We start from the raw sequence: 14,902 nt of genomic DNA on the forward strand, positions 1-14,902 counted from the left end.
TGTTTCTAAATAAAACCCCGAACATTTTATAAAGTATACTTTTAAGATTGAATGAGAAAATAAGAAGGTTTTCTGAGGAAATGTTATACTCTATACTCTGCAGATAACTTTAAATTCTAATTTAATTTCGATGAATAGTATTTATTAAGGAAATGAAGGGTGATAATGAACACTTTGTAGCCTTGTGGTTGGAAGATAAACAAAATTCCTAGAGAGTTACAGTGGAGAAGGAAACATCTGCCTCAGCAAAAGATCTGAAAACTCTGCCATCCTGTCTCAATAAATCTGTAATAAAATCATCCTTCAAATGCCAGAAACATAAAATCACACATCTTGAAATAATTCACCAGGGGCATATTGAAAGTGAAGAAGTTTGAGATCCTGCTGAGGTGTCTAAACTGCTAGGACCATATAAGGGGCCCAAAGACATAGAGATGGCATTGTCTAATAGACAAGACAGCTGGTATAAAGAAGACATTGTACAACTATTGGAAAGAATGGAGAATAAACTTCCACCCAGTGATATGATTCAAATCAATCCAGTCACATATGAACTGGGGAAAAGTAGCTATTAAAGATTTTTCTGGAGAAATGTGCAAATTCAATTTCTTATAAATTGAGATTTGCACTTTGAAAGAATTTCTTATAAGTTGAGATTTGCATTTTGAAAGTCTTGGAAGCTAAAAAAACATGGTAAAAATTCCTATAAAAGTAAAACATGTAAAAAACATCCAAGCAATGCCCAAGCAGCCTCTTACTGCTTACCTCCACTTCTTCAAGGAGAAGCAGCCTGAGTATTCCCAAATACACCCCAAACTCAGTAATCAGGAGCTGACCAAGGTCCTGTCTGAGAAATCCAAGGAGCTCCAAGGAGACAAAGCTTAAATATATTCAAGATTTCCAGAAGGAGAAACAGGAGAAACTGGCTCAGTTCAGGAAAGACCATCCTGATCTAGTCCAGAACTCCAAGACATCTGTTGTCTCCAAAAGTAGTCCAACCAGAGTGCAAAAGAAGTTTCAGGGAAATGGAAAAAAGTGAACTCTTTTCCAGGAAACAGCTTTTTATGGGGGATATTAGATTCCATGAAGAGCCTAAGAAGCCCCCCATGAATGAATACCAGAAGTTCCACCAGATTTGTGGCCAAGTAGGGAGCTGCAAGACCTACCCCAGAGGGAGCACATGGTGGAGATTAGCAGACACTGACAGCACATCCTGCAGAGGCAGAGGGAAAGTTATAAGAAGCAGGTGAGGAGCTGCAGAAACAGTACAAGGTGGACCCGGATCACTGGGTCAAGAGTTTGTCTCCTGGAGAGTATGCTGCTTACAGAGAGAGAACCTATGGTAAGCTTAAGCACATGAACATGAGAAGAGGACTGGAACCCAAGTTCCTCAGGACAGATGTGCAGTCACCATCAGTAGGCACTCTGCAAAAAGGGCTTGCCCAGGAGCAGGGGCTGCAGGCTCTAGAGGCAGAGTCATCAGAGGCTTTGCGGGGATCCGAAGAAAGTAAGGAGGATGGGGAAAAGGCAGAAGGCAGTGTGTCCTCAGACTCCAGCAGTGGCAATGAAGATGAAGAATGTGAGGACAGCAATTCCAGCCTCTGACACACTCCAACTGAGCTTTGTTCACTTCCAAATGGTGGGACAGAGAACTTCTCAACCAAAGTCCTTGACATTGACATCAAATTAAGGAACTTTTCTCCCAGTCCCTCTGAATCTGTATACTTTTAGTTTTCTCCCTTATGTATTATCTTAAACACAAATTCTTGAGCTGTATATATTTTAAACTTATCTTCTCCCATTAGATAGCTTCTTGAGAACAAGCCTTAGCCACTTTTAGAATTTTTTAATATGGTCAGAGGAAGGAGAAAATGCATTTATTCAGTTAACTCAACGGAAGACTTCATGAGGGTGAAGACATGATCATCACATCAAAAAAAAAAAAAAAAAAAAAAAAAAGTGAAGTTTAGGAAAAGATTAAAGGAAGAATTAAGAGACTCAGAAAACAGCCCTAATGTGGAGAACCATGTTTAAGTCACATCAGCCATTCTTCTCTGGCTGACTTATAGAAGCAAAGAAAATTAGGGGCCTTTATCAAACCCTTCTGACTTCAGTCATGTTCCTCTCTACCATTAACATTGTCTACCAGGCCCTGTAAGGTTTTATTTTATCTCACTATCCCAGCCCCTTTTCTCTTAGAGCCTCCCTCTTGCACTTACTCACATAAACATAACTAATCTATTATTCTCTCAGGACATATGGCACTGTCTACTAAGCTCTTTCTGATTTTTCTGCCTGGAATGTTTTATAGCTCTATCTCACTAGCCTGACTTTTCCTAGTTAATTGTTCTTTTTTCTTTATGTTTTAGATAACATTTTCTTCAAATAGTTTTTCCTGACATCTACCTTAGGTACCTTCGGTGCACTTCAGTCCATCAGGAATTCCGCAATAGCATTCACCACGTGTTTTGTAACTTTCTTTTTTCCTATCTGTATTCTCTGTCAGCCTACAAATGCATCAGAGTAGGAGCCCTATTGCTCTTTTTTCTCCATCACTTAGCACTGTGGTTGCCAGGGGATATATATGTTCACAACAGTCATTCGTGGCTCACTGAATGAATGAGCAAATGGGTACTAGATTAATTAATATCTCAACATTATTGAGAATTATCAGAGTGTAATTGTGGGCTATGTAAGTCAGTGGCATACAGATGGCATGGCCAGAGGCACTGAGTTGAGAAGGAGCTGAAAACTTTCTTAATTAGACACTGATGGCTTATCAGTGAGACTATCTCTTTGGAATTCACTCACATGGAAGCGGTGAGTTTAAAATGTGAGAAAAAATATGTTAATAGCAACATAATGAAAGAAAAGGTGTTGTTTTTATTATTATTATTATTTGTGCCAGCTAAAGGTATACTAAAATACAAGACACTGACCAAAAGAGAATATCAATTACACAGTTGAGGGGGGGAAAGGGACAATTTTAAATAATGGTTATGTTAAGTTGAGTGGCTGATATAGATCAGTGAAATTTTAAATGCACACGTTAACTATGTTTTTTTTTCCATTTATAAAACCAAGTTTCTATTTTATATTCATGTTTTCATTTATTTTATTTTAAAACATTAATAAAAGGAAATAGGCATGTGAAGCTGTGGAGATAGTTGATTTATATCTAGACCAGAAAAGCTCTATCTTTATTTCTTGATATTTGGATTTCTAATTTTTGACTCTTGGCAGAGAACAGGATAATTTAAATTTAAGAAGTGCTATTTAAGGTCAGAAACCCCGTGGAGATCCTCTGGGCTAATTTCTTTACTAACAGTTTACAGCCATTCTAACTAGTTTGACAAACTTGGCTTGAGCTCTCCCAAAACCAAGATGTCTTGGTGGTTCAACCTGGAGAAACAGTGCCGGGAGGAAGCTTGCTATGGGATGTTTCTTAGACTTCAAACAGAAAAAGCCTGCATTCTGTTTCTCTCTCTCTCTCTCTCTCTCTCTCTCTCTCTCTCTCTCTCTCTCTCTCTCTCTCTCTCTCTCTCTCTCTTAAATTTCTTTATTGATTAAGGTGCTGCATATGTATCTTTATTCCCCCATTAACCCCCCACTCCCCCACTCATGCCCTCAGCCCCTGTTGTCTGTGTCCTTTGGTTAGGCTTATATGCATACAAACAAGTCCTTTGGTTGACCTCTCCCCCTTACCTCCAACCTCCTCTACCTTCCCTCTGAGGTTTGATGGTCTGATCTATGTTTCTCTGTCTCTGGACCTATTTTTGTTCATCAGTTTATGTTGTTCATTATATTCCGTAAATGTGAATATTTATCTTTCTCTGACTGGCTTATTTCACTTAGCATGATGCTCTCCAGTTCCATTCATGCTGATGAGTGGATTACAAAACTGTGGTACATCTACACAATGGAATAGTACGCTGTGATAAAAAAAAGAAAAGGAGTTCTATTTCTCTTGATGTAGCATATTCTTTGCCTTAAAAAGGATGCTATGAATTAGTATATCTATTGAAAAGCCAAGTTTAATTTGGAAAATCTCAACAAGATCTTGAGAGAATGATCATCAGTTATGACAATATTAAATTAGAAATAGTTACTGTTATTCTGCAAGGTAGGGAAACAATTCAAGACAGGTTTGACAAATCAGAAAATTAGTCTAATACTGGAGAATAAATATATAGATGGGGAGGAAATAGAGAAAAAAGCAGATCACATGCTAACCTGATTAGTTCAGGGAAGGCCTGCATGGCAGTTTTGCAAACTCAAATACCTAAAGTAACCACAAAGGATAGTCTGAAATTAAAAATTTAACTAAAAGCCATTTATTGTAGATAGTCATTTCCTAAGCCAGTATTTCCCCTGGCAAAGATCAACTTAGAGCTTTACTGAGCCTATTGTCTTTCTGCATCTAAAATAACATACCTGTGTTATTTGTAACTTCCCTTTACCAGGACCCCTCAGGGCACAACAGATAGCACCAGGGCAGAAACCACAAATTCCCTCATTGTTATTGTTATCATGTTAATTGTCCACTGTTAACTATCCAGTATCCACATATTTGAAAGAGGCATGTGAGCTGAAACCAGTTTGACTCTGGATAGAGCATTGGCCTGCAGACTTAAAGGTCCTGGGTTCCATTCCAGTCAAGGGCATGTACCTTTGTTTCCAGCACATCCCCAGAGGAGGGTATGCAAGAGGAAGCTAATCCATGTTTCTGACTCTCTATCCCTCTCTCTTCCTCTCTGTAAAAAATCAATAAAAATATTAAAAATAAATAAATAAAAGAGACATGTGTCCATCATTTCACTTTCTATCCAATCACAGAGGTTTTCCTGCTTTGCTTTCTCCCACCTCCCTAATCTATCACCAATGGATTTCATGTAACTCACTTAAGTCTCATCCTTTGATAATAATTTATAAAAACAAGCTAAAATTCTGCCACTCTCCAGAGCATCATCCCAATCCATTGAGATTTTGCTTCCTGGCAATTGTTGACAGTTTGGCTCAAATAAACTCACAAAAATTGTTTATAGGTCTGAATGTTTTTTTGTTTTTGTTTTGTTTTACATTAACAAATATTAATGGAAACATAGTCATATAGCATACTTAAGGGTAAATGGGTGTGTGTAGCTTTTATAATAATTGCTTAGGAATAAAATTGTTGAGGAATAATACTGCAGGAAAACAAACTAACAAAAAGTCTGAAGGTTATAGTTGATCACAATTTAAACTAAAATATATAGAAATTTAAGATTTTATGATATTCACAGTAAGCTTAATCTCTTTTCAATAAGACCATTTCTGGATAAGAAGCAGAAAATTATTTTTTCTAAGCATATGTAAAGGCTGTTGGTTGTAGAGTATAAAATCCTAGAAGACTACTGTAGGTAGAGAATTAGAGCAAGAATTGTCACATGGAAAGCAGGAATGGTCCATGTAAAAATAGCTATCAGAAAGGCCCTCTTTCTTCACAAGTGTATAAAAAACTAGTGTAAACACTTTCTACAAAACAAGGGATTTGAAGGCATTAAACTTGACCATGATCTTTGTCTTTTTCTCTGCCTACTTAGGAAAGATAAGTTTCAGGATAGACACTATGGGTATAAGGAAGGTCTATTCTAAAATGAGCTAGCATTCTTTTCATGCTGAGTTACCAGCAAGTAATAAAAAGCTTTTGATTTCCAGCTGCTCTTAGATCTTACAGATGAAATCCTGATATCAGTGAAATAGGATAAAATAAGAGGCCAGAAAGCATGTAACAGGTCCAGGGTTTTTCTACTCCTGAAAAATACATGAGGAAAGCTCAAAATTTTTCCTTTAGCAGAATAAAGGAAATTGTGTGTTAGTAAAGGTTGATATTTAGTGTAATAAATGGCACATCTTCACACTAAGGTAAGGAATTAATGTGAAGCTTCCACTGCATGTGAATTACTGTGCAAGTGCTGTGGATGCAGAATGTCCTATGGCAATGGTCAGCAAACTCATTAGTCAATAGCGAAATATCAACAGTACAATGACTGAAATTTCTTTTGAGAGCCAAGGTTTTTAAACTTAAACTTCTTCTAATGCCACTTCTTCAAAATAGCCTTGCCCAGGCCGTGGTATTTTGTGGAAAAGCCACACTCAAGGGGCCAAAAAGCTTCATGTGGCCATGTGGCTCTCAAGCTGCATTTTGCCAACAACAATCCTATGGGGTCACTAAAGATGGATGTATAACCCTAGTGTGGAATGATGGAGCCTAGTAAACAATAGTACAGGTATGAGAAAGGTTACCAGATTTAACAACAACAACATATATGTGTGTGTGTGTGTGTGTGTGTGTGTGTGTGTGTGTGTGTGACAGAGAGAGAGAGAGAGAGAGAGAGAGAGAGAGAGAGAGAGAGAGAGAACCAGTGAAATTTGCATCTTAGATAAACATCATTGTTGTTGGCAGCTTTGTTTAGTATACATATGTTTATACTAAGAAATATGCATATTATCTGAAACTCAAATTGAATTTGACATCCTCTATTTTAAATAGCAAACCTATAATTAAGGAAGATTTCACAGAAATATAGATACCTGTAATGAGATCACAGAGACAATAGTGAGTTAAGAGATAAGAGGAGATGAGTACATACTAAATAATGGAGTGGCTTATGAAAAAGCCAGTTGAAATGAGGCAACAAAAAAGGTTTAGGTGCTACAAGTTATGTTTTTATACATATTTTATAAAATGTGTATATTCTAGTAGTGACATTTGGAGAGATAAACAAGGGTTTCATAATGAAAGGCATGTGGTATGATTTGACTCATTCTGAGAGCAATAGGGTGCCTTAGAAATAATTTAAATTTATTTATTTATTTAAAATATATTTTATTGATTTTTTACAGAGAGGAAGGAAGAGAGATAGAGAAGTAGGAACATCAATGAGAGAGAAACATCGACTGCACACCCCCTACCCGGGATGTGCCCACAACCAATGTACATGCCCTTGACCGGAATCGAACCCGGGACCTTTCAGTCCACAGACTACCACTGAGCCAAACCGGTTTCAGCAAAATAATTTAAATTTAAATAGTGACATCTGAAATTAGCATTTGGGGCTTTTATATTTTTTCATTTTGACTAATTTATTTCCTTAAAATAGTCTCTTTCAATCATTAATAAATTTACTATAGTAATTATTTTTAATTCTTTGTTTATCTGAAGTAATTCAGTACTGTCTATGTTTATACTATTTGTGCCTTCCAATGACTGAAGCTTTTACAGTCAGATTGGACTTAATACCCTGGAGATAAATCTAATGTATTAATTAGCAATTGCATTTAATTAAAAAAATAAACAAAGTTAAAAGAATACTGTAAACAAGTTAAGAATTTAATTTTTTAATCACAGGAAGAGAATTGTGAAAATAGTCATTTGGGGGCTTTGATATTGCTATAAACCTGTGCTCATTGACTACTGTGCCTGTTGTTTCATAGTCAAAGGTGTTGCTTAAAATCTAGTTTTGTTTTTTGTGTGTGTGTTTTTAGAGAAACATCTGTTTCTTGTCAGCTGAGTCCCTGTCCATTTTAAACATGGTTTCTCAAGCTCCATCTAAAAACTCCCAGCAGCCAGAAATATATCACATAGTCACACATATTTGGGAAGAAGGCTGGGAAACTTTATCTGAGCACTCTGCAACTACAACAAATGAGAATTCTAGTAAAAAGGAAGGGAAAGATTATGTTTTTTAACCACCAGACCACATCAAAATTACAACTAAACTACAGAACCACCATCGTACAGGGGTCCTCAAACTTTTTAAAGTAGAGGCCAGATCACGGTCCCTCAGAGAGCTGGAGGGCCGGACTATATGAACTACTAATTCCTACTGTAACACCTCGGCTGCGCTCACTGCCCAAAAAACCTGGTGGGCCGGATCAGACTCCTCTGCGGGCCGCAGTTTGAAGACCCCTGGTTTAGAACCACCTGAAATCTAGCTGAACAAAAGTCCTATAAATAAGGATATACAGAAGAAGCCACATTGAGACTGGTAGGAAAGGTAGAGACATGGAATGGGCTGGTTCCACATCCACATGTGATGGTGAAAATAGAGAGGGATATATGGACTTTAGAGGTCCCTCCTGAGGAGTGAGGGGTCTGAGCCCCCACATCAGGCTCTCCAGCCCAGTGTTCTAGTGCCAGGAAGGTAAGTCCCCATAACGTCTGGCTTTGAAAACCAGCAGAACAGAATTATGCCTGAGTGAGATGGAAGTATGCTGGAATCACAGACATTTTGTTAAAAGGCCCACACATGAACTTACTCGCTCTGAGTTCCAGCACTGGGGCAGCAACTGGAAAGGTACCAGGACATGCAAGGAGGAATTGAATTGTCTGGCTGGAGAGGTAGCTTTCTCCAAGACAATAGTGCTAATAGAAGCCATCATTCTAAAAACATAACAAATAACCTCTAAAACACCCTAAAATTAGAAATCTATTAATAATATTTATTTAAGACACTAATATTTAAGCCACATTCCTCTGCCAGTCAGTAGACTTATAGTTCAATAGACAGATTCTAAGTTCTATCTACAAGTTCATATTTGCTCTACTCATATACAAAATCCTTATAAATTTTCTATAAAATACATTACAGGGAAGAATTTTAGGCAAGAGATGTGCTATCCTTCATAGTTATGTTTATAGCACTTAGCATAGTGGCTGGCATGTTATAGGGATTAATTAAATATGAACAAATGAATAAATAAAAATGTTAAAAATAAATTGCTGAGACTTTCTGAATTGACATATTTTATATTTTTAAAAGCATAGATAACCCAGTTGTTTCAATTTATATCTATTTTATTATTTAAGCTGCCCTGTATTCATGACGTTTAATCATGTTTAAATGTAGCTTACATATGTTCATGCACATATCTTGAAAAATATTTTTATTTAGTTTGATGGTAAGACTAGTCAACTTATTGAAACAAGATCTATTCAGGTTTTATTACATTCTGGTTCTGTTTAAGGACAATAGTGTTTATATCCTCTCTATTTGCTTCAAAACTTCTAGATCAGATAATTAGAAGCAAAACAGCTGTGCATCTGTTGCCTACAATACTGACAGGATTCATTTTCCTTACTCATTAACTGTCATATCCAATAAATAAGCTGAGAGCTTATCTGTGATAAATGCACTCTGTTTAATGCAATGAGACAGTCTCTTAATTTGAGTACTGAGCATAGTGTCAGCTAAATTTCCACTACTTATTTAATTGGCAAGAATTCAGTGTTAATTATTTTGTATTTAAATTGTTGGGATCTCAAGGATGAAAAAATATATATAATCCCTTTTCCAAATAAAAAAAGGAAACCTGGTAAGAAAAACAGTTTGCATGGTTTTTAAGGCTGTGTAAATGTATTAAACAGCTAATGAATTATTCAACACTGTATATCCTTGGAAAATGTACAGATTTAATGAGCCTCCCTAATTTGACTTTCATAGTATCTTACATTATTTTATTCCAAGTTGTTTTTATTTAATAGTATTCATTAGGAAAAATTCATTAATTTGTTATATCTTGCAAATGAGGAAAAATAAAATACTTATTTGTTAGTGATTCTTATTGTAATTTTTTTTTCTGGAATTCCTTCCATTGACATCATTTTATGTAACTAATTCATTTTACAGCCCTATAATGTAAATGGAAATCTCCTTAGTTTGGTCACACTTTTACCCAGAAGTTATTCATCAAACAATTACATAGAGCCCAATTTAAAATATATGTCAACACCCTAAGCTATTTTAGTATGCCTCATTTTCAAGGTCCTGGCTCAAAGCTTCATTAATATAGACTGCTGGGTATATAAAACCTTGCTTACTACAGTTTATTTATTTATTTATTTATTTATTTCCAGACAAAAAGCTTTTCTTATTCCTTTTACTGGCCAAGTGATATCAGAACATATTTTGGATGGCTCTATTGAATGTTAAGAAGAAACAGTTTTGTTGTTTCTTTTGTTAATCTTTAACTAAGGATGTATTTTCATAGTTTTTTTAAAGAGCGTGGAAGGGAGGAGGAGAAACAGAGAGAGAAACTTGTGAGAGAGGCACATTGATTGATTGCCTCACACAGGGGCCCTGACCAGTACCAGTAATGGAACTTACAACCAAGGTATGTGCCCAAAATTGACTGGAATTGAACCTGGGACCCTTCAGTCCATTGGTTGATGCCCTATCACTGAGCCAAAGCGTCTAGGGCAGAAACAATGTTTTTTTAAGATTTATCTTGGAGAAAAAATAGATCCAAGCTCTAATGATGATATTGGAACTAAAGACCCCTTGCAGGAATATTCCTGCAATAGGGCTTCCTTCAGTGGTCTCAGCTGCCCCGCCTGCTTCCCTTCCTTCTTCGCCCGCCCCCCCTCTTCCTCCCCTCCCCCGCTTGCTTGCTTCTCTGCATCTTCTCTCTGTTCTGCAGTGCTTGGCTTCTTTCTATGCTATATTCAGTCTTCGCTATGGCCTGGATATGCAAATGAATCACCATCTTGGTTGGGTTAATTTGCACAGTCACCCTGATTGGCTGATGGGTGTGGCTTGTGGGTATAGCAAAGGTATGGTCAATTTTCATGTTTCTCTTTTATTAGAGAGGATGTATATAAAACTGTCATGCTTCAGAGGGTACAGGCACATCTCACATCAAAGGATCTGGAAAGCAATGCATCTAGGGGTCAAAAATGATTGTCTCCATGTGGGAAGAATTTTGGGTGACTCTTTGTTTTCTTCTGTTTGCTTGTTTGTATTTTGTGTTTTACTTTTGAAGTAATATAGATTTTTAGCAAGGCAGTCAGAGAATTTTAGAGCTACAGGGTTAGGAAAAAATGTGTATGTATCTACGAGATGTTATTTCAGAGCACAACTCAGTATATTTCAGCCTGAAACCCCCACTGGCGCTTATGTCTCCATGTTGTTGCTATTTTGAAGTTAACTACCGTGTTTCCCTGAAAATAAAACATATTCCGAAAATAAGACCTACTTACAGTTTCCTTCTGAGTGAAATATAAGGCATCCCCCCGAAAATAAGGGCCCCCAGGCCCTGTCTCAGAATGAAAATTAATTTACCATAAACTGGTCACTAGGGCAGCCCCGACTGGTGTCTAGCAACCAGTAACATTACGGGGAGTCCTGAGGTCACTGCTGTGTGGAGGCGGAGTGGAGGTCAGAGTGAGCTGTGAGTGTGGGGCGGAGAGAGGAGGAGACTTTCGCAGATGCCTGTAGAAGAACAGGAGGATTAGAGCGGATAGGACTCGGAGAAGGTGGTGAGTGCTTGTCTGTCTTTGGTGACACTACCTGATGCTCGCAGCGCCCTCATGATGACTGAAGGTTCTCAGTCAGTGGCAGATCCTGCTCCAGCCCAGATCCAGGCCCCAGCAAGCCCAGTGACAGTCCCCAGGCAGGCCCCAGGAGGTAAATGTCTAATAAAGGGGTAGGGGGGATGTCTGGTGAAGGTGTTCAATGGCACAGGGGTAGGGGAAGGGAGATCACTTAAAATGACACAGGAGGATCAGAGGGTGCAATCAAAATGACACAGGAGGATCAAAAGGGGTTACTAAAATGGTAATCCCCCCTCTGATTCTCCTGTGCCATTTTGATTCCTCCCTCTGATCCCCTATGTGTCATTTTAAGTGATCCCCCTCCCCCCACCTTGATACCCCAATTCCTTTTTTTTTTTTTACCCCTAGAAATGAGTGCAAAAAGAAAAAGCTACTCTGGCCGGGACCGGTTTGGCTCAGTGGATAGAGCGTTGGCCTGTGGGCTGAAAGGTCTCGGGTTCAATTCCGGGCAAGGGCATGTACCTTGGTTGCGGGCACATCCCCAGTGGGGGGTGTGCAAGAGGCAGCTGATCGATGATTCTCTCTCATCTGTGTTTCTAACTCTCTATCCCTCTCTCTTCCTTTCTGTAAAAAATCAATAAAATATATTCAATAAAAAGAAGAAAAGAAAAGAAAAAGCTACTCTGTGGAGTACAAGAAAGGAATCGTGGAAGACTCTTGGGGCCAAAATCTTACTGCTTTCTGCAAAGAGAAGATGTTGAGTATCCGATTGGTCCGAAAATGGCGAGCAGAGTATGATAACCTCATTGAACAAGTGGACAAGAGAAATGCTAAAACGTGCAATTGTGGATCAGGTCAGCAATCATTATTTTCCGAGCTGGACACCTAGTCTGTGAATGGGTTGTTGACAGGAGAGCAAAGGCTTTGGTTGTGAATAGGGCTCAGATGCAAGAATTTGCCCTTGCAATGGCACCACAGTTTGACATAGCCCCTGAAGGCTTCAAAGCATCACAACACTGGCTGGATAATTTCCTTCAGCGAAGTGAACTGTCTTTAAGATCTACAACATTGTTTAGGTTGGAAGATACTTGTTATTAAGCAAGCATTTGCATTCAAGTCCTTTATTGATGATGCTGACTTCTCTAAATACAATCTTTCCAACATGATTACTATGGAGAAAACTGCAGTGTTTATGGGCCAATCATCTCAAACAATTGAACAGCGGGGTGCCTCCTTAGTGTTCATTCCCTCCACTGCTTATGAAAGTGCACGTGTTTCCTGTATTTTAGCAATTCTTCTGGATGGCACTAAAATCCCACCTTTAATCATTTCTAAGGGCAAAAAGTAAAAGATTGAACGTGTTTTGGGCGTTTTTATTCTTGAAACTGAAAAAGCCTGGGCCACACAAGCAGTTATAAGGAAGTGGGTCAATTTAATGCTGCAGCTTGCTATGTGATGGAGCCAAAGAGGTCTGCTAGTCTGGGATGCAGCCAGCACTCACCGCACTAAAGACATGAAGACATTTCTTCATGAAAGAAAAATAGATCAGATAACGATTCCCACAGGAATGACGGCCTATCTCCAGACACTTGATATTGCAATAAACAAGCCATTCAAAGACAATTTGCGCATGGAAATTAATGACTACATTGAAAATAGAATGGAGAGAAATCAGCGTGGAAATTTTGTGAAACCTAAACTGCAAGAAGTTGTGACTTGGGTGAAGAATTCATGGGAGAAAATCACTGACAGTTGCAGTGCAAATGCACTGCAAGCAGGCTACCTTGACAAGAAGTACTCATTTCAAGACAATGCTATTGCTAAACATGAGAGATTTGGTCCACTGATTCTGAAAGAAATGGAGTCACAAGAAATTCACCAGGAAATTCAGGAATTGGATTGTTATGATGATGTTCCAGAAGATGATGACAGGATTGTCATTGAATAAATGAGTAAATTCTTGATACTATAGGATTCACAGTTTGTCTGGTTTGTGTTGACAACTACCATACTACCGTACTGTATACAGGTAATAAATTTCCTATATTTTCATTTAACAATTAATCTGTACCATATTCTTCATGGAAAAATAAGACATCCCCTGAAAATAAGACCTAGCACATCTTTGGGAGCAAAAATTAATATAAGACACTGTCTTATTTTTGGGGAAACAGGGTATTAAAAGATCAACTGGTAACAGTTAATATCATAGTCCATCCTAGTATGGAACCTGGATCTAAGGGAAACTGGGTACAGAAAATGACAATCAGGAACTCAGAGAATTCTTTAGGAAAGAAATGTCGGGGGATGGAGTGGGGGGTAGGTAGCTAAGTCAGGAGGTATGCAAATGCCAAACTTAGTCCACCGAGTTGGGCTAAATTCAAAATAATTTCTTGGTTATTTCCAAAGAAAACCAACTAAGTTTACTTAACACTAATCCAATATTCTAATACTCCAATTTATTTTATTTCATTTTGACATTTAGTTTCTTGCAGTAGCTGGAGGTCCCTATTAGGAACACTGGTTCACTGCATAGTAAGAGGAATTACCATGTAAGGATTAAGTGTATGGGCTCTGGAAAATAACTTTGGGGAAGTTACATTCCCCAGAAAGGTGTTTTTTTTTTTTTTTTTAAATTCATGTGGACTTGTGTTTTGTAATTTTTAAACCACAAGTTACATAAAAGTGGTAAGAGATTCATAAATGATGCTAAGAGCAACAACAAAAGAATAGTAATAACCCTTATTGGGCATTTATTAAATTCATTTCCTTACTTTATCCTTCTAAGAAGCATTACTATGAAGTTGGGATATTCTTCATTTTTTTCTCTTCTCTCTTTTTTAAAGCTATATTGAGGTATAATGCATACAAAACATTGCACACATTTAATGAATAACAAATTGCTAAATTTGGCCATGCAAATACAGCTAAGATAACATCACCACAATCAAGGCATTAACATATCCATCACCACCTAAATTATTTTGTGTTTTTCTTATTTTGTTGTTGTTTTTGTTGTTGTTGTTGTTATTGCTTGTTGTTGTTTGTGGTAAGAATAATTAAAATATTTTGAAGTGCACAATACCATATTGATATGTTATTTAGTATCTTCTCCATTGCATTGGTGAAGGACTGATGTGCAAATAGATGGCATAACTTGCCCATACAGTTATCTGCAGCTTAGTAGAAGGGCAACAAGTCGCATCTCACTATTATCCTCTGTAAACCATTCTAGGAATGCATTCTACCTAGTTAAAGTCATTTTATATTTGATACCTTTAATTCAGGGGGATTAAATTGTGTGTTTCTCTCACATATAGAACAATCATGCAATATAATTAAGATACTTGCTGATGTAAAATGTTGGTTATCTCACCAACTCTAATTATAGCCATTTAAAACTTTTAAAAAATATATTCTTCTTGAATATTTTCCCAAAGGAGACTGAGGCTGAGAAACCACATAATTATCAATGTGATTTTTGCTCACTTTCATTCTGAATTTGTTTTCTGTAGAGATGAAACTACAAACAAACTAAAGCTATAGTGTGTGTATACGTATATGTATATGTATATATATGTATATGTA

General features: G+C 37.4%; 1 pseudogene across 1 annotated transcript; it reads left to right on the forward strand.

Annotated features, from left to right (window-relative positions):
- Positions 1–434: 434 nt before the first annotated feature.
- LOC311628452 (upstream-binding factor 1-like protein 1) lies at positions 435–1,605 on the forward strand (annotated as a pseudogene). The gene has a single exon. The product of its transcript is annotated as an upstream-binding factor 1-like protein 1 (transcript).
- Positions 1,606–14,902: the final 13,297 nt, after the last annotated feature.

Source organism: Pipistrellus hanaki (assembly GCF_964339955.1).
Source record: "Pipistrellus hanaki genome assembly, chromosome: 9".
Classification (NCBI taxonomy): domain Eukaryota; kingdom Metazoa; phylum Chordata; class Mammalia; order Chiroptera; family Vespertilionidae; genus Pipistrellus; species Pipistrellus hanaki.